This window comes from Scyliorhinus torazame, chromosome 14, assembly GCF_047496885.1.
Source record: "Scyliorhinus torazame isolate Kashiwa2021f chromosome 14, sScyTor2.1, whole genome shotgun sequence".
Classification (NCBI taxonomy): Eukaryota; Metazoa; Chordata; class Chondrichthyes; order Carcharhiniformes; family Scyliorhinidae; genus Scyliorhinus; species Scyliorhinus torazame.
The window spans coordinates 193,703,829-193,729,182 of NC_092720.1; the positions used below are offsets into that span (position 1 = coordinate 193,703,829).

The 25,354-nt window shown below is 43.1% G+C and overlaps 1 long non-coding RNA gene across 1 annotated transcript in view; it reads right to left on the reverse strand.

Annotated features, from left to right (window-relative positions):
* Nucleotides 1-449: 449 nt before the first annotated feature.
* LOC140389394 (uncharacterized) overlaps nt 450-25,354 on the reverse strand; it is a 34,276-nt gene continuing 9,371 nt past the window's right edge. The window contains exon 4 of the long non-coding RNA XR_011934373.1: nt 450-477. This is a non-coding gene — a long non-coding RNA (uncharacterized lncRNA). The remainder of the gene's footprint in view (nt 478-25,354) is intronic.

The window sequence follows — 25,354 nt, forward strand, 5'->3', positions numbered from 1 at the left end:
GATTCTATAAGATCCCACTGCATCCTAATTCCAACGAGTACAGTTCCAGTCTATTCACCCTCTCCTCGTAATTCAGCCCCGTCACCTCTTGGATTATTGGAGTGTATCTCCTTTGTACACCCTCCGGCGCCAGACCGTCCTTTCTGAGGCAAGGAAACCAAAACTGAACACAATACTCCAGGTGTGGGCTCACTAACACCTTATACGGTTGCAGCATAACCTCCCTGGTCTTAAACTCCATCTCTCTGGCAATGCAGAACAAAACTCCATTCACCCTCACAATCACCTTCTATTCGTGCAATAATGACGTCAAAAGACGACAATTGACATTGCTTTCCTATTTATACCTGATTTTTTCAGATAACCCGATGATGTTCAGGTGTAGAATTGCACAGAGAATGAAAAAACAGAGAATGTTGATGCCAATTATTGAAGTTTGGTATAATTTACCTAAAGCTCTCTGAAGTAATCTCTTTTCTGTTCATGTAAAAAATATTCAAATATGAAATGAATGTATCTGATGTTATGAGCACGTCACCACATTATCATTTGCTTCGAAAGTTCAAAATTTTGAAAAACCTAATTGAAAACAGAAATTTGAACATGCCACAAAAAGACAGTATATTGCCGCATATATATTATGAAACTGGTTCGTTCATCAACGTCCTTGGGGGAGGAGACATTGCGTCTCTTGAGCCATAGAGTTATAGGTTGACGAGAATTGTATTTCCAAACTATGCAGAAAATATTCGGCCAATTGTCTCTGTGACTTCCACCTTTGTCCAGAATTCCAAAGAATGGGATTTTGTGTTGCAGAAATGTTGTGTTGCATGCACACACATTCTTTGGAGATTGGGTGAAAAACAATGAGTTAGGTGAAACAGTGAGAAGGAGAAACCGACCCATCGGGAGTAGAGCTGAGCGGGAGATTTTCGAACAAAGGTTGGGATGGGAAATTGTTTCACTGATTCACTCACTGAGTTTTCCAACTCGGGGAAGAAGATGGAAAAGTGACTTCGCGGGACAGCTGTGATTTGATTGGCTAATGAGGAACATAAGGACATAAGAATTGGATAACTGGGAGCAGCAGTAGGCCATCTGGCCCTTCGAGCCTGCTCCGCCATTCAAAGAGATCATGGCTGATCTTTTGTGGAATCAGCTCCACTTTCCCGCCCGAACACCACACCGAACACAATAACCCTTTATTATTTTATTCTTTAAAAATAACATCGATCTTTACCTTGAAAACATTTAATGAAGGAGCCTCAACTGCTTCACTGGGCAGGGAATTACATAGATTCACAACCCTTCAGATGAAGAAGTTCCTCTACCACCAGTCCTAAATCTGCTTCCCCATATTTTGTGGCTATGCCTCCTAATTCTGCTTTCCCCCTGCAGTGGAAACAACCTACACGCATCTATCCTATCTATTGCCTTCATACTTTTATATGATTCTATAAGATCACACTGCATCCTAATTCCAACGAGTACAGTTCCAGTCTACTCAACCTCTCCTCGTAATTCAGCCCCCTCACCTCTGGGATTAACGTAGTATATCTCATTTGCACATCGTCCGGCGCCAGTACGTCCTTTCTGAGGGAAGGAAACCAAAACTGAACACAATACAGCAGGAGTGGGCTCACTAACACCTTATACGGTTGCAACATAACCTCCCTAGTCTTAAACTCCATCCCTCTGGCAATGTAGAACAACACTCTATTCGCCCTCTCAATCACCTGTTGCACCTGTAAACCAACCTTCTGCGACTCATGCACTAAGTCACCCAGGTCCAGCATGTTTTAAAATGTTATCATTTAAATAATAATTCCTTTTGCTGTTTTTCCCATCACCATGAAGAAACTCACATTTGTCAACATTGTATTCCATCTGTCAGACCCTAGCCACTTGCACTATGCAAATCCCTCTCCAGACATGCAGTATCCTCTGCACATTTTGCTTTACCATTCATCTTACTGTCGTCTGCAAATTTGGACACGTTGCACTTAGTCCCCAACTCCAAATCATCTATGTAAATAGTGAACAATTGTGGGCCCAACACTGATCCTGATGGACAGCGCTAGCTAATGATTGCCAACCAGAGAAACACCCATCCATCCCCACTCTTTGCTTCCTATTAATTAAGCAATCCTCTATCAAATGCCACAACTTTACCCTTAACGCCATGCATATTTATCTAATGCAGCAACCTTTTGCGTGACACCTTGTAAAATGCGTTCTGGAAATCCACATATACCATTCCCATTGGCTTCCCGGTGTCTACCGCACTCGTAATGTAATGTCCTCAAAATATTCCACTGAATTAGTTAGGCACGACCTGCCCTTTATGAACCCATGCTTCGTCTGCGCAATTGGGCAAATTCCATCCAGTTACTTCGCTACTCCTGCCTTGATGGTAGATTCCAGCACCTTCCCTTCTACCGAATTTAAGCGTACTTGGCTACAATTACCCGCTTTTTGCCATTCTCATTTAATAAACAGTGGTGTCACGTTTGTTAATTTCCAATCCCCTGGTACCAGCCCAGAGTCTAGTGAATTTTGTTTAAATTATCACTAGTGCATTTGCAATTTCCCTAGCCGTCTCTTTTAGTACCCTGGGGTGCATTCGATCAGGGCCAGGATACTTGTCTACCTTTAGCCCCATGATCGTCTCCACGACTACCTCCTGAGGGATGACAATCGTCTCAAGGCCCTCACCCGTCATAGCCTCATTTCTATCAGTTACTGCCATGTTATGTGTGTCTTCCACTGTGAAGAATGACCCCAAAAACCTGTTCAGTTCCTCAAACATTTCCTCATCTCCCATTATTAAGAGTACCTTCTCATCCTCTAAAGGACCAATATTTACCTTAGCCACTCTTTTTAGTTTTCTATATTTGTAGTCACTTTTACAATCTGTTTTTCTTTTCTGATCACGTTTACTCTCATAATCTCTCTTACTCCTCTTTATAGCTTTTGTAGTAGCTTTCTGTTACCCCCCTAGAGATTTCCCAATCCTCTAGTCTCCAACTAATCTTTGCCAATTTGAATGTGTTTTCCTTCAATTTGATGCTCCCCGTATATCCACGGCCGATGTTCCCTCTTTTTACCGTCCTTCCTTTTTGTTGGTATATTCTTTACAAACTTGAAAAATCGTTTAAAATGTTACATTCAGCATTTTACTTTAATGGTCGAAATCAAGTGTTACGAATCATGTAGGTAATTGCAACTAATTTTAATTTAGTAAGTATTTATTTTAAAATTAATGTGTTAATTAGTTCCTGAAATGGCAGTTAGAGGGACAAGATTCGTCACTTGTGAGATGTTGGAGATCCGTGAACCTTTCATCATTCCGGACATCGGTTGGAAGTGCACCGAATTGCACAACCTCAGAGACGCATCGATCGGTTGGAACAGTGGTTGAATGCACTTCGGAGGCAATATGTATCGAGGTCAGGAATAGGAAGAGTGTAGTCACAATATTGTGGGTTTACTACAGGTCTCCTAACAGCCAGCAGGAGATAGAGGAGCAGATATGTACGCAGATTTTCGAAATGTGCAAATGCAACAGGATTGTTTTGGTGAGTGATTTTACCTTCCCCGATATTGATACGGGCACAATTAATGCGAGGGGCTTGGATGCGGCAGAGATTCTAGGAAGGATCCAGGAGGGCTTCTTGAAACAAAATGTAGATAGTCCAACTAGCGAAGGTGCCATACAGCATCTGGTATTGGGAATTACTCCAGCTTGATTGTCGAAGCTTCAGTAGGGGATAATTTCAGGAAGAATGGCAATAATTCAGTAAGTTTTAAGGTACGGTTAAATAAAGATAAGAGTAATACTCGGGTGAAGCTGCTAAATTTGGGGAAGGCAAATTCTAACAATATTTGGTGGGAACTGAAAAATTTAGATTGGGCGGATGTTGGACGGAAAATTAACATCAATCATGTGGCAGGCTTTCAAGTTCTTCCAGAATCGCGGCCATAGCCTATGATTAAGAAGTAAGCCCTTCAGGATTGACATGAGGAAAGGGCAGCATGGTGGCCTAGTGGTTAGCACAGCTGCCTCAGGGCGCTGAGGTACCAGGTTCGATCACGGAATGGGTCACTGTCCGTGTGGAGTTTGCACATTCATCGAATCATAGAATTTACAGTACAGAAGGAGGTCATTCGGCCCATCGAGTCTGCATCGGCTCTTGGAAAGAACACCCTACCCAGGCCCACATGTCCACACTATCCCCATAACACTAAGGGCAATTTTGGACACCAAGGGCACTTTAGCATGGCCAATCCACCTAACCTGCACATCTTTGGACTGTGGGAGGAAACCAGAGGACCCGGAGGAAACCCACGCGGACACGGGGAGAAAGTGCAGACTCTGCACAGACAGTGATCCAAGCCAGGAATAGAACCTGTGACCCTGGAGCTGTGAAGCAATTGTGCTAACCACTATGCTACCGCGCTGCCCTCCACTATGCTACTGTGCTGCCCTGGTTTTGCCCGTGTCTGCGTGGATTTCTCCCCCCCCCCACACCCAAAAATGTGCAGAGTAGGAGGATTGGCGACACTAATTTGCCGCTTAATTGAAAATAATAATTGGGTAATCTAAATTTTAAATAAAAGGATTGATATGGGAAAGAACTTCTTATCTCAGAAAGATGTAGACTTATGGATGGATTTATGGCAGAAAGGTGTTGCGGTCAGTTTGTTAGATATATTCCAAAGGGAGCTGGACGTGGCCCTTGCGGCTAAAGGGCTAAAGGGGTATGCCGAGAAAGCGGGTTGGGATTCTGAAATCGCATGATTAGCCACGATCATATTAAATGGTTGTGGCGACTTTAAGTACCGAATGGCGTACTCCTGCAACTATTTTCCACCTTTCTATGTTTCTGTATTTCTACGTTTCTACGTTTCTACGTTTCTATGTTTCTACGTTTCTATGTCAGTTCCTATGAATTCTGGACCAGCATGTTCCTGTGAGGAAGAAGGATAAGTATGGCAAGTTTCAGGAACCTTGGGCAACAAGGGATATTGAGAGTCTTGTCCAGAAGAAAAAAGAAGCATGTGTAAAGACTAGAAAGCTGGAACCTGGCAAAGCCCGTGGGGTATATAACGAAAGACGGAAGGAACAAAAGCAAGCAGTCAGTAGGACTAAAGGGGGTCACTAAAAGTTATTGGCAAGCAGGTAGCCAGAGAAATGGTGGCCCACTCAAGGACAGGAGAAGGAAACTATTTGTGGAACTAGAGGAAATGTGCGAGGTACTGAATGAGATATTTGCATCAGTATTCGCCAAACAGTAGGGATTGCTGAATTATGAGTCAGAGAAAGTGTGTGTAAACAGTCTGGATAACATTGAGATCAAAAAGAGGATGTGTTGGGGGTCTTGAAGAACATTCAGGTAGATAGGTCAGCAGGGCGTAATGGGATCTACCTCAGAATGCTGAGGGAGGCAAGGGAGTAAATTGCTGGGTTTTGACAGGAATCATGGTAGCCTCACTGGCTGCAGGTGAGGTCCCACTGGACTGCAAAATAGCTAATGTTGTTCCATTGCTTAAGAAGGGGAGCAAGGATAATACAGAAAATTAAAGGCTTGTGGACCTTACGTCAGTCATCGGGTAATTATTGGAGAGAATCCTTCGAGGCAGAATATACTTCCATTTGGAAGCAAATGGACGTAATACCGACAGGCAGCAACGTTTTGAGAAGGGGAGGTCGTGTCTGACTAATTTGATCGAGTTTTTCGAGGAAGTGACGAAGACGATTGATGAAGGTCGGACAGTGAATGTTGTCCCGCATGGACAAGGTCCCTCATGGCAGACTATTGCAGAACGTGAAATCACAGTCATCAGTGCTGACCTGGCAAGATGGACACAGAATTGGCTCGGTCAAAGAAGGCAGAGAGTAGCAGTGGGTGGGTGTTTTTCTGAATGGAGGGTTGTGGCGAGTGGTGTTCCACAGAGATCAATGCTGGAACATCTGTTTGTTTTATATACAAACGATTTGGAGGAAAACATAACTGGTCTGAATGGTAACTTTGTGGACAAAATAAAGAGTGTTGGAATTGCGGATAGTGATGACGACTGTCAGAGGATATATCAGAATATTGATCGGTTGGAGACATAGATACATAGAGGATCGGAGTAGGAGCAGCACGTTTGGCCCTTTGAGCCTGCTCCTTCGTTTATCACAATCATGGCTGATCTTCGATCTCAATGGCCTAATCCTCATTTATCCCCAAAACCTTTGAACACAGTGGCCCAAGTGCTATATCTAGCCGCTTCTTGAATATATTCAATGTTTTAGCATCAACTACTTCCTGTGGTAATGAATTCCACAGGCTCACAACTTTTTGGGTGAAGAAATTTCTCCTTATCTCTGTCCGGAATAGTTTTCCCTGAATGCACAGACTGTGACGTCTGGTTCTGGCCAAACCCACCATCGCGAACATGATCCCTTCATCTACCCTGTGTAGTCCTGTTATAATTATATAAGTCTCCCTGCGATCTCCTCTCATTCTTCTGAACACCAGCGAGAACAAGCCTAACCGAGTTAATCTCTCCTCCTATAACAGTCCCGCAATGCCTGGAATAAGTCGCTGCACTCCCTCAAGAGCAAGAATATCTTTCTAAGACAAGCAGACCAAAACTGCACACAATATTCCAGGTGTGGCCTCACCAAGGCCCTGTATAATTACAACATATCCTGGCTCCTGACTAGAAACGTCTCGCAATAAAGGCCAACATACCATCGGCCTTCTTTACCGCCTGCTGCAACTGCATGTTTACCTTCAGCGACTGGTGCACAAGGACACCCAGATCCCGCTGCACACTCCCCTCTCCCAATTTACAACCGTTCAGGTAGTAATCTGCCTCCCTGTTTTTGCTTCCAAAATGAATAATCTCACACTTATCCAAATTATACTGCACCTGCCATTGATTTGCCACTCTCCCAATCTGTCCAGATCATGCGGTAGGTTCCCCGCATCCTCATCACAGTTTAGCAGCCCAGCCAACTTAGTATCATCTGCAAACTTTGAGATGTTATATTTTCTTCCCTCATCCAAATACCTGGGCAGAGAAATGGCAGATGGAGTTTAATCCGGTCAAAAGTGAAGTAATGCATTTTGGCATGTCTGATACAGGTGTTAAATATAAAGTAAATATCTGAACTGTTAACTATATTGACAGGCAGAGGGATCTGTGTACACAGGTCCACGCGTCACTGAAAGTGGCAACGCAAGTGTAGAAGGTAGTCAAGAAGGCAGACGGCATGCCTGCCTTCATTAGCCGGAGAATTGAATATAAAATTGGCAAGTCATGCTGAAGCTATATAGAACTTTAGCTCGGCACATTTGGAATATAGTTTTTAATTCTGGTCGTCACACTACCCGAATGATATGGATACTTTTGAGTGTGTACAGAAGACGTTTACAAAGATTATGCCTGGTATGGGGGCATTACTGTTGAGGGGACATTGGATAAGCCCAGTTTGGTCTCACTGGAGCGATGGAGATTGAGGAGCGAATTGATATAAATCTACAAAATTATGAGTGGCATGGAGCGTGTGGCCAGTCAGGTAACTTTCCCCAGGGTAGAACTGTCAATTGCTAGCGGACATACGTTTAACGTGCGAGGAGCAAAGTTTAGAGGTAACGATCGAGGGAAAACTTTTGCATAGCGGTTCGTGCGTGCCTGGAACACGCTGCTGCAGGAGTTGGTGGACGCAACTATGACAGTGAAGTTTAAATGGCGTCTTGACAAATACATGAATAGGATGAGAATAGAATGATACAGACCCTTGAAGTGCAAAAGGTTTCAGATTAGACGGACAACATGGCCGGCACGGGCATGGAGGACTGCAGTCCCTTTTCCTGTGCTGTACTTTTCACTGTTCTTGGTTATTTTTCTTTCATAAATTTAGATTACCCAATTATTTTTTTCTCCAGTTAACAGGCACTTAAGCGTGGCCAATCTACCAAAACCGCACATTTTAGGTTCTGCGGATGAAACCCACGCATACCCGGGGAGAATGTACATACTCCACACGGACACTGACCCAGGTCCGGGATTCGAACCGGGGTCTTAGCGTTGTCGTCCCAGTGTTAACCACTGTGCTGCACGTGTCGCCGTTCTTTTGTTCTTCAGTTATTAAACGTTTCTAAGATCCTCACAATTTTATATTGCTGAAGACTGCTTTTGAACAAAAGAACCAACAATGATTTGGAACTGACTTCCATGTCGTTAATAGAAATGAACTGAGATAACTTGTTTTGAAATTAGCTGTGCTTGCCACGTTCGAAATATCCGACAAGTTATACGAATGTTATACATCCTCATTTCTATTTTATTCAGTTAATTAGCTCCAGAATTCCTCTTTTTCGCCATCTGTTGTCAGAGTTAATATACTTTCTCATCCATGATACATATTTGTTAATACTGATTAAAACTTTTCTAAACAGCTCTCCACAAAATATATCATTTATTTTTGCTTGCATTCCCCCAGACTGTCTCTTTCCATAAAAGCACTATTCGCACGTGAAGTATTCTTTTGGCACATAAATCGGAAGAGGATGGTTAAAAAAAAGTATGGCTGATACAATAAGGAAAATACAATTTGCATTTGGTGGTAGAGGGCATTCCAGAGATAGTCATTCAATGTTTTGCATCTGCCATTGACAAGTGGATACATGCTACCAACGCTGTGAAAGGCAGAATGTCACTCACTAAACTTGATCAAAGTTACGAAGAAATAAGTGTTGGATAGACTGTCCATACTTACATTTTAAAGACATCGGGATGCGCTGAAATGCATCCATTAGTACTGATGGAAATGAGGCGGAAATTAGAGGGACACGCTCCACAATAATTCAATCCGATCAAGCATTGCGTGAGTGTGTGTGTGTGTGTGTGGGTTGGGCTAGGCGGGTGAGAAGGGAGCGTGGGATGACGGGGTTGGTGGAAGGGAATGTGGCGGAGGTTTAGAGGACTGTAACATTTAAAGCATCATGTCTTTTTTCAAAGACATGATGTGGCAGCACGGTAGCATTGTGGATAGAACAATTGCTTCACAGCTCCAGGGTCCCAGATTCGATTCCGGCTTGAGTCACTGTCTGAGCGGAGTGTGCACATCCTCCCCGTGTGTGCGTGGATTTCCTCCGGGTGCTCCGGTTTCCTCCCACAGTCCAAAGATGTGCAGGTTGGTGGATTGGCCATGATAAATTGCCCTTAGTGTCCAAAATTTCCCTTAGTGTTGGGTGGGGTTACTGGATTATGGGGATAGGGTGGAGGTGTTGACCTTGGGTAGGGTGCTCTTTCCAAGAGCCGGTGCAGACTCGATGGGCCAAATGGCCTCCTTCTGCACTGTAAATTCTATGATGCAAGAATAATCCCAGCCATTACCAATCAATTAGCTCAAGTTCAATCGTAGCCTAGGCTGATCACAGTAAGAAGTACTATAACAGCAGGTTAAAGTCCAGCAGGTTTGTTTCAAACGCTAGCTTTCGGAGCACTCCTCCTTCCTCAAGTGAATGAAGAGGTATGTTCCAGAAACATATCTATCGACAAATTCAAAGGTGCAAGACAATGCTTAGAATGCGAGCATTTGCAGGTAATTACGTCAATGCTCAACTTCACTCGAAGGGCAACTTCTGGTAGCAATTATTTTGGATTGAATTTACAATCATAATGGGATATGGTGGTTGAATAGGAATAGGTCGAATGTATAGCGAAAGGGCAAATAATGTTCAACTAAATTACAGGAATTTTTCGAAAATGTAACACAGAGGATCGAACATTGCTAGACTGTTGATTACGGAATTAGATACATTTCCATAACAAACTTGAGAGGAATGTTATAGCTGACAGAATTAAAAGGGTAGTGGCAACCTGGATACAAAACTGTCTATCTAATCCGAAAAGAAAGTAACAGTTGAAGGATAATTAACAGTTTTGAATGTAATTTCCCAGGTACTGGTGTTGGAAACCGTGCTTTCTCGAATATACTTTTATGACCGACAATTTGATGTGCACGTCGCACTTTCAAAGTTTCTGGGTGGCACGAAAATTTGGAGCATCGTAAACTGCGAGAACAGTGTACAATTAAAAACTCCATGGTACATTTGGTGGAGTGGGTAGATAGTAAGCAAATAAGGTTCAATGGTGAAGTGTCAAGCGATGCACGTTTGTCGCTGGATCATGAGCAATCAATATTGGATAATGGAGGAATTGATGAAGGGACTCAGAAGCAGATGACCTACCTTGCTGTTTATCTCCTTAGATCATTGAATGTAGGATGAAATCTGCACAGCATTGTTCAAAAATCATACAGAATCCTGGACTGTATTATTGTGGATCATGGAACAAAAGAGCACGGTGGTTATGCTGAGGTTATACAAAATACTAAATGAACGGCAGAATTCGTTCTGAGAATAATGTGCACAGTTTTGGGCACCACCTTAATGAAATGGTGTGGGGCAGCACAGTTGCGCAGTGGGTTAGCCCTGCTGCCTCACGGCGCCGAGGTCCCAGGTTCGATCCCGGCTTTGGGTCACTGTCCGTGTGGAGTTTACACATTCTCCCCGTGTTTGCGTGGGTTTCGCCCCCACAACCCAAAGATTTGTAATGTAGGTGGATTGAACACGCTAAATTGCCCCTTAATTGGAAAAATTGAATTGGGTACACTAAATATTTTTAAAAAGAAAAAAGAAAATGAAATGGTGTGAACACATGGGAGAGAGTGCAGATGCGATGCATAATAATGTTAGAAGGCATACGAAACTGCAATTATGAAGATGAAGTGCAAAGGTTTGGACTGTACGCCTTCGTAAAAATAAGGTCTCGAAAAGATTTCAAAATTATGAGGCAGCTGGAAAGAGTAGATACAGCGAAACAATTTCTGCTTGTAAGAGAATCAAGAACGAAATGGCACAGCTTTTAAATGATTTTCAAAAGTAGGAAATATGTTGAGAGAATTATTTTTCACATTCCAGATGGTCGAGCCGGGTTTATTCGTGGAATTCAAGAGGGCGTGGGATGATTATTTGAATTGAAGAAGTGTGCAATGGTGCGGGAAAAAAGCAAGTGAATGGGACTAAGTCATAATAATTCTCATTTACAGAACCAATGCAGACACCATGAAACGTCCGGTGTTCTTCTGCATTGTAACACTCGTGCGGTTATGCGAATATCTGGCCGGATACACTTTTGGATAGTGCTTTATCAAGGGACATTCAATTTCCATAACTTCCCGTTGGCAGTCTTAATTATTCTCTGCGGTAATTTTATACCACACTTCCATTCTTGCCACTACGTTGTTCATCCAATTGCTGAAGGCATGTGTTCATCCTCTTCATCTGGATCCCATAACATTTGCTCTACTGTAATTCTATCTGCCGTAATTCTCCTCTGATTTAAAGGATCTTTCAATTTTTCATGCAAGTAAAGGCATGTGGTTAGTCGCATCCTTGTCCATCTATTTTTAATAAAGACTAGTGCAATTACATACTTCAAATACTAGCCTAAAAGTGCTGCAAACAGTCCCAGTCTATCATTCAAATTATGTATAACACACTTCGATAATCTCCAATCTTCTCTATTCTAGGAAACGCCAAACAATTGCAGTCTCACATTTGTCTTCTTTGGCCACTTAACTCTCTGATTTATTCAGACCAATACACCAAGATATCCTTTTTATGTGCGACTCTTAAGCAAACCCAACTATTGAACATTTTCAGCAGGTGCTTGCCTTCGGAAATGGAATAACTTACATTTCTCCAGTGAGCGAATTCCATTTGCCACTGTCATACAACTGTAATCAAACTGTTGAGATGTTCCTATATTTTAGAGCTTTCATCCACCAAATTTACTTCTCAGTCAATGTTGGCATCATCGCTCAATTTGGAGCAATTTGCAATGCATTTCATTCTAAAACAATACTGGCAAACATCAAGACCATCAATGGAGAAATACCTTAACCCTGTGGAATAGCACGGGTTAGCTCTCGACAAAATGCTCAAAGGTGGCACCGTGGTGACCACTGCTGACTCACGGCGCTGAGAACGCCAGTTTTATCTCAGCCCCGGGTCACTGTGCGTGTGCAGTTTACACATTCTCCCGCTATCTTCGCGAGTGTCATCGCCATAACCCGAAGATGTGCAGGGTAGATGGACTGACCACGCAAAAGTGCACATTGATTGGAAAGAAACGAATTGGGTACTTTAAATTTACTTTAAGGAACATAAATCTTGGAATCGTTTATAAGTGCAGCGAATTTTTCAGGAATACATAGCAACAGAAATGAGCTAATATATGATGAAACATAGGAGGCATTAAATGGAACAAAACAAAGGATAACGAGACAAGAATGATAATGTGGATCCAAGACCGTAGAACATAGAACATTACAGCGCAGTACAGGCCCTCGATGTTGCGCCGACTTGTGAAACCACTCTAAAGCTCATCTACACTATTCCCTTATCGTCCATATGTCTATCCAATGACCATTTGAATGTCCTTAGTGTTGGCGAGTCCACTACTGTTGCAGGCAGGGCATTCCACGCCCTTACTACTCTCTGAGTAAAGAACCTACTTCTGACATCTGTCTTATATCTATCTCCCCTCAATTTAAAGGTATGTCCCCTCGCGCTAGACATGACCATCCGAGGAAAAAGGCTCTCACTGTCCACCCTATCCAATCCTCTGATCATCGTGTATGCCTCAATTAAGACACCTCTTAACCTTCTTCTCTCGAACGAAAACAGCCTCAAGTCCCTCAGCCTTTCCTCATAAGATCTTCCCTCCATACCAGGCAACATTCTGGTGAATCTCCTCTGCACCCTTTCCAATGCTTCCACATCCTTCCAAAAATGCGGCGACCAGAATTGCACGCAATACTCCAAATGCGGCCGCACCAGAGTGTTGTATAGCTGCAACAAGCCCTCATGCCTCCTAAACTCAATCCCGCTACCAATAAAAGCTAACAAACCGTACGCCTTCTTAACAATCCTCTCAACCTGGGTGGCAACTTTCAGGGATCTATGCACATGGACACCGAGATCTCTCTGCTCATCCACACTACCAAGAATCTTGCCATTAGCCCAGTACTCAGTCTTCCTGTTATTTCTTCCAAAATGAATCACCTCACACATTTCTGCATTAAACTCCATTTGCCACCTCTCAGCCCAGCACTGCAGCTTATCTATGTCCCTCTGTAACTTATAACATCCTTCCGCACTGTCCACAACTCCACCGACTTTAGTGTCATCTGCAAATTTACTCACCCATCCTTCTACGCCCTCCTCCAGGTCATTTATAAAAATGACAGACAGCAGTGGCCCCAAAACAGATCCTTGTGGTACACCACTAGTAACTGAACTCCAGTCTGAACATTTCCCATCAAACACCACCCTTTGTCTTCTTCCAGTTAGCCATTTTCTGATCAAAACTGCTAAATCAACCTGAATCCCATGCCTCCGTCTTTTCTGCAGTAGCCTACCATGGGGAACGTTAACAAACGCTTTAGTGAAATCCATATACACCACATCAACTGCTTTACCCTCATCCACCTGTCTGGTCACATTCTCAAAGAACTCAATAAGGTTTGTGAGGCACGACCTACCCTTCACAAAACCGTGTTGACTATCTCTAACCAAATTATTCCTTTCCAGATTATTAATCATCCTATCTCTTATAAACCTTTCCAAGATTTTTACCACAACAGAAGTAAGGCTCACTGGTCTGTAGTTACCGGGGGTTTCTCTACTCCCCTTCTTGAACAAGGGGACAACATTTGCTATCCTCCAGTCTTCTGGCACTATTCCTGTAGACAAAGGTGACTTAAAGTTCAAGGCCAAAGGCTCAGCAATCTCCTCCCTAGCTTCCCAGAGAATCCTAGGATAAATCCCATCCAGCCCAGGTGACTTATCTATTTTCATACTTTCCAGAATTGCTCACACCTCCTCCTTATGAACCTGAAGCCCTTCTAGTCTAGTAGCCTGAATCTCAATATTCTCCTCGACAACATTGTCGTTTTCCTATGTAAATACTGACGAAAAATATTCATTTAGCACCTCTCCTATCTCCTCGGATTCCAAGCACAACTTCCCACTACTGTATTTGACTGGCCTACTCTTACCCTCGTCATTCTTTTATTCCTGACATATCTATAGAAAGCTTTAGGGTTATCCTTGATCCTACCTGTCAAAGATTTCTCATGTCCCCTCCTGGCACTTCTTAGCTCTCTTTTTAAGTTCTTCCTAGCTAACTTGTAACTCTCGAGCGCCCTAACTGAACCTTCGTGTCTCATCTTTACATAAGTCTCCTTCTTCCTCTTGACAAGTGTCTCGACTGCTTTAGTAAGCCACGGTTCCCTCACTCGACCAATTCCTCCCTGCCTGACAGGTACATACTTATCAAGGACACGCAGTAGCTGTTCCTTCAATAAGTCCCACATTTCTATTGTGCCCATCCCCTGCAGTTTTCCTCTCCATCCGATGTATCCTAAGTCTTGTCTCATCGCATCATAATTGCCTTTCCCCCAGATATAACTCTTGCCCTGCAGTATATACCTATCCCTTTCCATCAATAAAGTAAACGTATTCGAATTGTGGTCACTATCACCAAAGTGCCCACCTACCTCAAAATCTAACACCTGTCCTGGTTCATTACCCAGTACGAAATCGAATATGGCCTCGCCTCTCGTTGGCCTATCTACATACTGTGTCAGGAAACCCTCCTGCACACATTGGATAAAAAGGGACCCATCTAATGTACTCGAACTATAGCGTTTCCAGTCAATATTTGGAAAGTTAAAGTCCCCCATAACAACGACCCTGTTCCTTTCGCTCCTATCCAGAATCCTCTTTGCAATCCTCTCCTCTACATCTCTGGATCCTTTCGGAGGCCTATAGAAAACGCCGAACAGGGTGACCTCTCCTTTCCTGTTTCTAACCTCAGCCCATACTACCTCAGTAGACGAGTCCTCATCAAACGTCCTTTCAACCACCGTAATACTGTCCTTGACTAACAATGCCACCCCTCCCCCTCTTTTACCACCTTCCTTGAGCTTACTGAACTATCTAAATCCCGGCACCTGCAACAACCATTCCTGTCCCTGCTCTATCCATGTCTCCGAAATGGCCAGAACATCGAAGTCCCAGGTATCAACCCATGCCGCAAGTTCACCCACCTTATTCCGAATGCTCCTGGCATTGAAGAAGACACACTTTAAACCACCTTCCTTCCTGCCGGTACACTCCTGCAACTTGGAAACCCTACTCATGACCTCACTATTCTCAACCTCCTGTATACTGGAGTTACAATTCAGGTTCCCAAGCTCCTGCTGAACTAGTTTAGTGTCGTTGCTCTCCAGTGTTTTTTCCAAGGCAATCATCTCCAGTTGTCTCATTAATGATCCTCCATGTAATACATAGTCAGAAGTAGAGATGATTCAATGTGACCGGGCAGTTTAGCATTACTTTCAATTCATTATACAGGGACGAAGTCACCTGCAAAAATACATTGACAATATTCAGGCTTACGCAAGTAAAGATTTCCCGATACAATGTCAGACGGTAGTCATCTTCAACAAGCGACGAGTTATCCATTCTTACCGTCAGACTATAGGGCATTCATCATAGTCATTGAATTTACAGTGCAGAAGGAGGCCATTCGGCACATCGAGTCTGCACCGGCTCTTGCAAAGAGCACCCTCCCCAAGATCAACACCTCCACCCTATCCCCATAACCCAGTAACCCCACCCAACACAAAGGGAAATTGTGGACACTAAGGGCAATTTATCATGGCGAATCCACCTAACCTGCACATCTTTGGACTGTGGGAGGAAACCGGAGCACCCGGAGGAAACCCACCCACACACGGGGAGGATGTGCGGACTCCGCACAGACAGTGGCCCAAACCTGAATCGAACCTGGGACCCTGGAGCTGTGAAGCAATTGTGCCATCCACAATGCTACCGTGCTGCCCTGATACCAATTATGGTACAGTCAAGAACATAAGGCTTTCCATTGACTTAATTGGACAGGGTGCATTGATTCAAACATATTACTGTTGATGGCACAGTTATAGACTTGCTAAAAGTAAACCGTCCGAGCTATGCGTTCTCCGGTGTGAAACCGCATTTTCTGACCATTTTTCGAACATTTCAAAATGATCCGTCAGCAAGCTTGAGTCGTGTGCTGGAAAGTTATGAAGCTTATACGTCGAATGAAGCTGCAATAACTGTGTAGTATTTGGAAGCCAAACAGAAATAAACAATTCGTTTGATTATTTAGCAATTCAACACCTGAATTATCTATTCCATCCATTAGAAGTATGCAGGAACAGCACGGTGCAGAATCGGCAAAATGCATTGCAGCAACATGCCACTGATTCTTTACACAATACATTTAATTGCGTCAAAACGTGGTCGATGCACGGCATCACCATGAGCAAGTTCCGTCTCGTGTCAGAAAGCATTGTCAACTGGAAGTTTGTGCATTTTCGTTCCAAGTAATTTCCATCACAACGACTATGACGACACAAACAACACATCTGTCCTTGCATTGCGTGGTGACTGTCCATTCAGCACACTCTCGTGCACTCCCCTGCCCAACAAGAATCCCTGCCTTTCGTAAATCTGTGTTCCATGGACGAGCAGCAGATACTGCACTATCCAATTTGCCTCCCCATCTGAGCAACACACATCCGCAGGGAAAAAGTGATTTGCGTGTCGATATTTCACTGCATGTTTTTCCCACAATGCATTTTACTCGAAATTGGGAAGAGCAACGCGTACCAGAAATATTGCAGAATCGCCTTTCTGTCTTGAAATATGGCAAAAACGTTCTTACGGTGACGTTTCTGTCCTGGGCCTACTGCAGTGTTCCATGGAAGCTCAATGGAACAGAAACCCAGGAAACCAGGCTAATTTTTCGATTCAGCACTGAACAGATTTCTGGATTCATAACAGAGCTCGGCAATTTTCGGTCACAATCTCTGCCTCCATCAAATATTGGATTTATGTTTTTTCATTCTTTTCTTTACACGTTCACTTTGATTTCAGCCGCCAGATATTTAGCTATGGAAATGATGTGAAGGCATTCAGCCTTTATTTTGCCTATTAGAGGCAAAAAGTTTGGCATTCAATTTCTGCTGTCATCAATACTATCACTGATATCCCAATTTGTTGTTATAAGGCCGCCTCCCCCCCCCCTCCCCCCCGCCCCCCCTCCCCCGCTCCCGGAGACCATCATCGCCCTCCTGCACACATTGAAAACCTGTTATATTTCTATATTTCCTACTTTGTGATTCAAGGTGTTGATTGACCTGCTCTATATTTCCAGCTTTAATTTTCGGCTTAATTATTTTATATTTTCAAAATCTGGATGTATGCTGCTTTTTACAGGACTGTGTACATTTTTTTGTGAAGTTGAGGTTTCGTCACGAGTTAATTGAGTCTAGCAAAGCATTTGAACTAGGGATTGGACAGTAATTTATTGATTGACTATTAATGCAGCCGACAAAAACATGAGAAGACATTGTTCAATCATCCTCAGTGAGAAAGATAAGTAAAATTGAGTTCAAAGCGATCTTGTTTACATAATTTCTGCAAATATTGAACAAGTTGCCACATATTGTGTTTGAGCTGAATGGCATAAACTCATTTGAAATAAATGTGATTAACCATAAGCAGGGGAATTTCTTTTCAAAAAGGCAATATGAAAAATATCAATTGTCTATAGTGGTAGAAGGCTCGCGTTAAGCATCGGAATGGATTGTTTGATGGAGTTACTTGATTCTCTATGATTTTTAATAATGTTATGGGAGAGGTGTTTTCAGAACCCCAAACTGTATAATGGAGTTCAACCAACCCCCAACTTTACTAGATTGTTGCATTTGAAGCACACGACATGTTCCCCAGGTGTAGTATTATAATTATGGACCCGTGTTTTTAAAAATAAAACAATGTTTATTCCATGGACTCACATTAACCTTTTAAATAAACATTGGATCTCTTAACACCCCTTATTCCAAAGATAACCCCGGAAATAATACAACACTACCCAATCCTGCAAACTGTTCCTTTACACAAACAAAAGACTTAACACATCCTTCAAACAGAAGCACATTAGATTTACATTCAATACTGAGACCTCTTTACAATTCCGATTTCACCAAAGGATTAAGAGATAGTCCTTCATGGCAGAGATCATCGGCAATGCAGTTCACAACCACACCCAAGCTTTCTTCAAAAACTGAAACTAACACTCCCAAAAAAGCAGAAGTGATCTCAGCTACCCCCCTGTGACATTACTTGAGTAATGTGATAAGCTTCATTTCTTAACGGTACATTTCTTAAAAATCCAATTCTTAAAGGCACTCTCACATGACACCTCTCCCCAAGAAAAAAAACCCATCAACTTCAAGATGGTTTCATTTTTCCCTTTTGCACCCTCTACTAAGAAATGCACACAGTAAATATACGTTTTCTTTTTAAAAAACAACACACGCAAACAGGCACAATAATAAAGTCAGTTTTTCCCGTTCTTCTTCCTCCAACCGAAAACCTTCTCGATTGACAGTCTCTTTCAACAAGAAAGTCTCTGCACGATCCATCCATTCCTCTACTCCTCGGCATTTCTCTTTAGAATCAGATACTATAGTTCAATCTGACCACAGAGCCCCTTGCAATTATCCAATACAGGAGCATTGGCGATCACAGCTTTCAGGCAGTCAAATGTCTGTTGAAAGTCCCCTGTCCATTGAATTTTTTTACGTTTCTTCAGCAATTCCATCAGTGGAGCGACCACGCTACAAATCCTTTGCACAAAGTTTCGATCAAATTCATTCATGCAAAAAGATCGCATTATTTCCCTTCGGGCACAAAGTTACATACTGTATTCTTCTCTTTGAAGTTTTAGTGTTAGTCATCCTAAAGTCTGTATACAAGACAGACAGAAAGCGCACTTAGTAAGCATTGCGGTGTTCAAAGAGACACAGCCTGAGTGAGTGAGACACAGACAGAGTGAGAATTTGAAACTTGGTAATTTGGTGCAGTGAGGTAATTCGGTTAAGAGTGGGAGAAGGTGCTTTTTCCCGACTGTTTTGTTCTCTCTCTTTCTTCGGGCCTAATTTCGGGAGCCGTTCGGAGGAGGAGGAGCAGTCTCTGAGTATAAAAACCTGACGGTAACTTCCTGTTTTCCAGTTCTTTCTTCCAAAAGTGACGTCAGAGGGAAGCTATGATCTGATTGTTTGATAGCAAATCTGCCCCAAATTTTAAAAAAACACAGCTAAACTCGAAAACTTAAATTAAACTAATTAATTACAGATGGCTGGTCAGGTGATGTGCTTGAGCTGCTTGATGTGGGAGCTGGCAGACCCCATTGCGAGCTGCAGGAAGAAAAAAACTGGAAAACAGGAAGTTACCGACCACATCTGCAGTAACTGTTGGCTGCACGAAGAGCTCCGGCTCAGAGTTGATGAGCTGGAGTCTGAGCTTCAAACACTGAGGCACATCCGGGAGGGGGAGACTTACCTGGACACTGTGTTTCAGGAGTCAGTCACACATGTCAGAGTAAGTAGTTTAAATCCTGCCAGTGGCCAGGGACAGCAGGGTGTGACTGCAAGTCAGGCAGGTAAAGGGAACCAGCAGTCAGGAACTCAAGAGTCTCAGCCCTTGACCCTGTCCAACAGGTATGAGGCACTTGCTCCCTGTATGGATGGCGAACAGGGCTGCAGGAAGGATGAGTCAGCTGACCAAGGCACCATGGTTCAGCAGGCCATTCAAGGGGAGGGAGTAAATAGGCAAGCTGTAGTTGTAGGGGATTCAATTATCACGGGGATAGATAGTATCCTTTGTGAGCAGGATAAAGAGTCCCGCATGGTATGTTGCCTGCCCGGTGCTAGGGTGCGGGACATCTCTGACCGGCTTGAAAGGATACTGCAGAGTGAGGGGGAGGATCCAGTTGTTGTGGTCCATGTCGGTACCAACAACATAGGCAAGTCTAGGAAAGAGGACCTGTTTAGAGATTATAAAGAGCTAGGATTCAAATTAAAAAACAGGTCCTCAAGGGTCATAATCTCCGGATTACTGCCCGACCCACGTGCAAATTGGCATAGGGAGGCAAGAATAAGGGACGTTAACACGTGGCTGAAAGAGTGGTGTGGGAAAGAGCGGTTCCTTTTCATGGGACACTGACATCAGTTTTGGGACAGGGGGAACCTATACCGTTGGGACGGTCTCCACCTGAACCGAGCTTGGACCAGTGTTCTGGCGAAAAGAGCAAATAGGGTGGTCAAAAGGACTTTAAACTAGAGATGGGAGGCGAAGGAAAAGTCGGGGAACCAAGAGGTGAAGTAATGAGTGGCAAGCGTAGCTGCTTAGCACGAAAAGTCAGAACTCAGGAGCGATTACGATAGTCCCCATTCCACAAAATATGACACAGTGTATGGAAACGCTCAGTAAACCAAGGTCCACCACACTAAGAAAACAAAAAGGGGCGGTGAATAGAGAATTAAAGGTGCTATATTTAAATGTGCGCAGCGTACGGAACAAGGTCGATGAGCTTGTGGCCCAGATTGTGACTGGCAGGTATGATGTGGTAGGCATGACAGGGACGTGGTTGCAGGGGGTTCAGGACTGGCATTCAAACATCCAGGGATTCACAACCTATCGAAAAGACAGAGAGGTGGGCAGAGGGGGCGGGGTTGCCTTGTTAATTAGGAATTAAATTAAATCAATAGCACTAAACGACATAGGGTCAGATGATGTGGAGTCTGTGTGGGTAGAGTTGAGGAACCACAAAGACAAAAAAACCATAATGGGAGTTATGTACAGGCCTCCTAACAGTGGTCAGGACCAGGGGCACAAAATGCACCACGAAATAGAAAGTGCATGTCAGAAAGGCAAGGTCACAGTGACCATGGGGGACTTCAATATGCAGGTGGACTGGGTAAATAATGCTGCCAGTGGACCAAAGGAAAGGGAATGCATTGAATGTTTACAGGAGGGCTTTTTGGACCAGCTTGTGATGGAGCCCAGGAGGGAACAGGCCATTCTGGACTTAGTGTTATGTAATGAGCCAGACTTGATTAAAGATCTTAAAGTAAGGGAACACTGAGGAGGCAGTGATCATAATATGGTAGAATTCAATCTGCAATTTGAAAGAAAGAAGGTAGAATCAGATGTAACGGTGTTACAGTTAACTAAAGGTAACTACAGGGGCATGAGGGAGGAACTGACGAAAATCGACTGGGAGCAGAGCCTAGTGGGAAAGACAGTAGAACAGCAATGGCAGGGGTCTCTGGGAATAATTGAGGACACAGTACAGAGGTTTCTCCCAAAGAAAAGAAAGGTTATCAGAGGGGGAAAAGGCAGCCATGGCTGACAAAGGAAGTTAGGGAATGCATCAAAGCAAAAGAGAAAGCCTATAATGTGGCAAAGAGTAGTGGGAAGTCAGAAGATTGGGAAAGCTACAAAAACAAACAGAGGATAACAAAGAGAGAAATAAGGAAAGAGATGATCAAATATGAAGGTAGGCTAGTCAGGGTGCAGTGTTGAATCAGGTAGCCATCACAAAGGAGAAAGTGCTAGAGAAACTAAGAGGTCTAAAAATTGATAAATCTCCGGGCCCAGATGGGCTACATCCTAGAGTTCTAAAGGAGATAGCTGAAGAAATAGTGGAGGCGTTAGTTATGATCTTTCAAAAGTCCCTGGAGTCAGGGAAAGTCCCAGAGGATTGGAAAATCGCTGTTGTAACCCCCCGTTCAAGAACGGAACAAGGAAAAAGATGGAAAATTATAGGCCAATTAGCCTAACCTCGGTTGTTAGCCAGATTCCAAAATCCATTGTTACGGATGAGATTTCTAAATTCTTGGAAGTGCAGGGTCGGATTAGGACAAGTCAGCATGGATTTAGTAAGGGGAGGTCGGGCCTGACAAACCTGTTAGAGTTCTTTGAAGAGATAACAAATAGGTTAGACCAAGGAGAGCCAATGGATGTTATCTATCTTGACTTCCAAAAGGCCTTTGATAAGGTGCCTCACGGGAGGCTGCTGAGTGAAATAAGGGCCCATGGTATTCGATGCAAGGTACTATCATGGATTGACCATTGGCTGTCAGGCAGAAGGCAGAGAGTTGGGATAAAAGGTTCTTTTTCGGAATGGCAACCGGTGACGAGTGTTGTCCTGCAGGGTTCAGTGTTGTGGCCACAGCTAGTCTCTTTATATATTAACGATCTATATGACGGGACTGGGGGCATTCTGGCTAAGTTTGCTGATGATACAAAGATAGGTGGAAGGGCAGGTAGTATGGAGGAGGTGGGGAGGATGCAGAAAGAATGAGACAGTTTAGGAGAGTGGTCCAAGAAATGGCTGATGCAATACAACGTGGGCAACTGCGAGGTCTTGCACTTTGGAAAAAAGAATAGAGGCATGGACTATTTTCTAAACGGTAACAAAATTCATAATGCTGAAGTGCAAAGGGACGTGGGAGTCCTAGTCCAGGATTCTCAAAAGGTAAACTTGCAGGTTTAGTCTGTAATTAAGAAAGCAAATGCAATGTTGTCATTTATCTCAAGAGGCTTGGAATATAAAAGCAGTGATCTACTGCTGAAGATTTATAAAGCATTAGTTAGGCCCCATTTAGAATATTGTGTGCAATTTTGGGCTCCACTCCTCAGGAAGGACATACTGGCACTGGAGCGGGTCCAGCGGAGATTCACACGGATGATCCCAGGAATGGTCGGCCCAACATACGATGAACGTCTGAGGATCCTGTGATTATATTCATTGGAGATTAGGAGGTTGAGGGGAGATCTAATAGAAACTTACAAGATAATGAATGGCTTAGATAGGGTGGACGTAGGGAAGTTGTTTCCAATAGCAGGGGAGACTAGGACCCGGGGGCACAGCCTTAGAATAAAAGGGAGTCAATTTCGAACAGAGATGAGGAGAAATGTCTTAAGCCAGAGAGTGGTGGGTCTGTGAAATTTATTGCCACAGAGGGCGGTGGAGGCCGGGACGTTGAGTGTCTTTAAGACAGAAGTTGATAAATTCTTGATTTCTCGAGGAATTAAGGGCTATGGAGAGAGAGCGGGTAAATGGAGTTGAAATCAGCCATGATTGAATGGTGGAGTGGACTCGTTGAGCCGAATAGCCTTACTTCCGCTCCTCTGTCTCATGGTCTTATGGTCTTGAGGGTATCGGAAACTCCTCAAGGAAAGTGATTCGGGTTACTCCAAATTCACTTTCGGCTAGGTTAATTACCAAACCCGCCGCCTGAAGTCGATTGAAGAACTCGACACGATGTTTTAAATGTTCTTTCCATTTCTGGAGGTTGGAAATAAAAGCAGATTGTCCCACTTTCTCAATGCAATCCTTCAAACGTGTGATAGGGTAAGAGTCGGTTCTTGTAACTGCATTCACCTTTCGATAGTCCACACACAACCGTTGGGTACCGTCTGGGTTAGATACCATCACAAGGGGTGAGCTGCATTGGCTGCAACCGACTTCACACACGCCATTTTTAAGCACACTCTCAATCTATCTGTTAATCTGTGCCAATGTAAAAGGGTTAGGTCTATATGGATGCTGTTTGATCGGAACAGCATTTCCCACATCTACATCATGGATAGCCATTTCAGTAATTCCCAATTTATCTCTACAAACGTGCCTATGTGATATCAATAACTCTTTAAGGTCTGTTTGTTTTTTCTCTGGAAGGTAACTTAACAATTCTTCCCAATTTTTAAGAACATCCTCATTTTCCAATTTAATTTGAGGTATGTCAAATTCACAGTCATCTGTATTTGGTTCTTCACTTTGAGTTAGAAACATTAAAACCTCCCTTTTCTCTCCTTCCCTTTCAAAGTACCTTTCAAGCATATTCACATGACACATTCGGAGGGTCGTCCTTCTATCTGGTGTTTTTACAACATAATTCAACTCACTTAATTTCCTTTCAATCTGATAGGGTCCACAAAACCGAGCATTTAAAGGCTCCCCTACCACTGGTGCAAAACTACGATCTTTGGATTTCTTATCCGCTACCCATTTCATTACATTCTGCGCAACTTTCAGATGTTTTCTAGCCAATTCACCTGCTCTATTTAATCGTTCTCTAACATTTGACACGTAATCCAATGACGTAATTTATGATTTCTCTCCCACCAATTTTTCCTCAATCAATTTAAGTGGTCCTCTTACCTCGTGACCAAATATTAGTTGAAAAGGAGTAAATTTGGTAGACTCATTAGGTGCATCCCTAATTGCAAACAGTACGAATGGAATTCGTTTATCCCAGTCCTCTGGATAATCTTGACAATAATCCCTCAACATTGTCTTTAATGTCAGATGCCACCTTTCTCACGCTCCCTGCGATTCTGGATGGTATGCAGTTGATTTAAATTGTTTTATTCCTAAACTATCCATAACTTGTTTGAATAACGTTGAGGTAAAATGTGATCCTTGATCCGATTGAATTTCTGTGGGTAGTCCATATCTAGTAAAGAATTTAAGTAACTCCTCCACAATCCTTTTAGCTGTAATATTGCGCACTGGAATGACCTCTGGAAAACTGGTAGACACAGCCATTATCGTCAAAGATATTGATTCCCACATTTTGTTTCAGGAAGCGGTCCTACACAGTCAATTAGTACCCTTGTAAAAGGTTCCTCAAATGCTGGAATTGGTATTAAGGGCGCTGGTTTTATCACTGCTTGACGTTTCCTTATCACTTGACATGTGTGACATGATTGACACAATTTAACTACATCTTTATGCAGTCCAGGCCAATAAAAATGTTTCTGGATTTTAGCTTGAGTTTTCCTTATTCCCAAATGACCTCCCACTGATACCTCATGTGCAACTCGCAACACCTCCTTTCTATACCCTACCGGCAATACTACTTAATGAACTTCTGCCCAAATTTCATTCCCCTGCATATGTTCAGGTCTCCGTTTTCTCATCAAGACATCAGTTTTACGGTAATAACACTCTGGTATACACGCAGATTCCTCTTCCGTTTATGCTTTCTGATACATCCGTTTTATTTCTATCTTTTTTTGTTGTAACTCCGCCAATTTTCCTGAACTAAAAATATCCGCCGCATCCTTCACCTGTGCTTGTTCTTTTTCAACCATCTGATCAAATATCGTTTCTCATAATTGCATTCAACTTAATTTTCATTCTTTGATTTCTCCTCTTCTCTTAACCTGTGACTTTGCGACCTTGTTACTACACAATCCAGAAAAAACCCAGGATATTCGTCCTTCAATACTTCAGTTGTCTGATTTTCCACTGGCTTATCAAACACAGTAGGCATCACTCCCACCTGCGATCCAGCTATATCATTACCCAATAT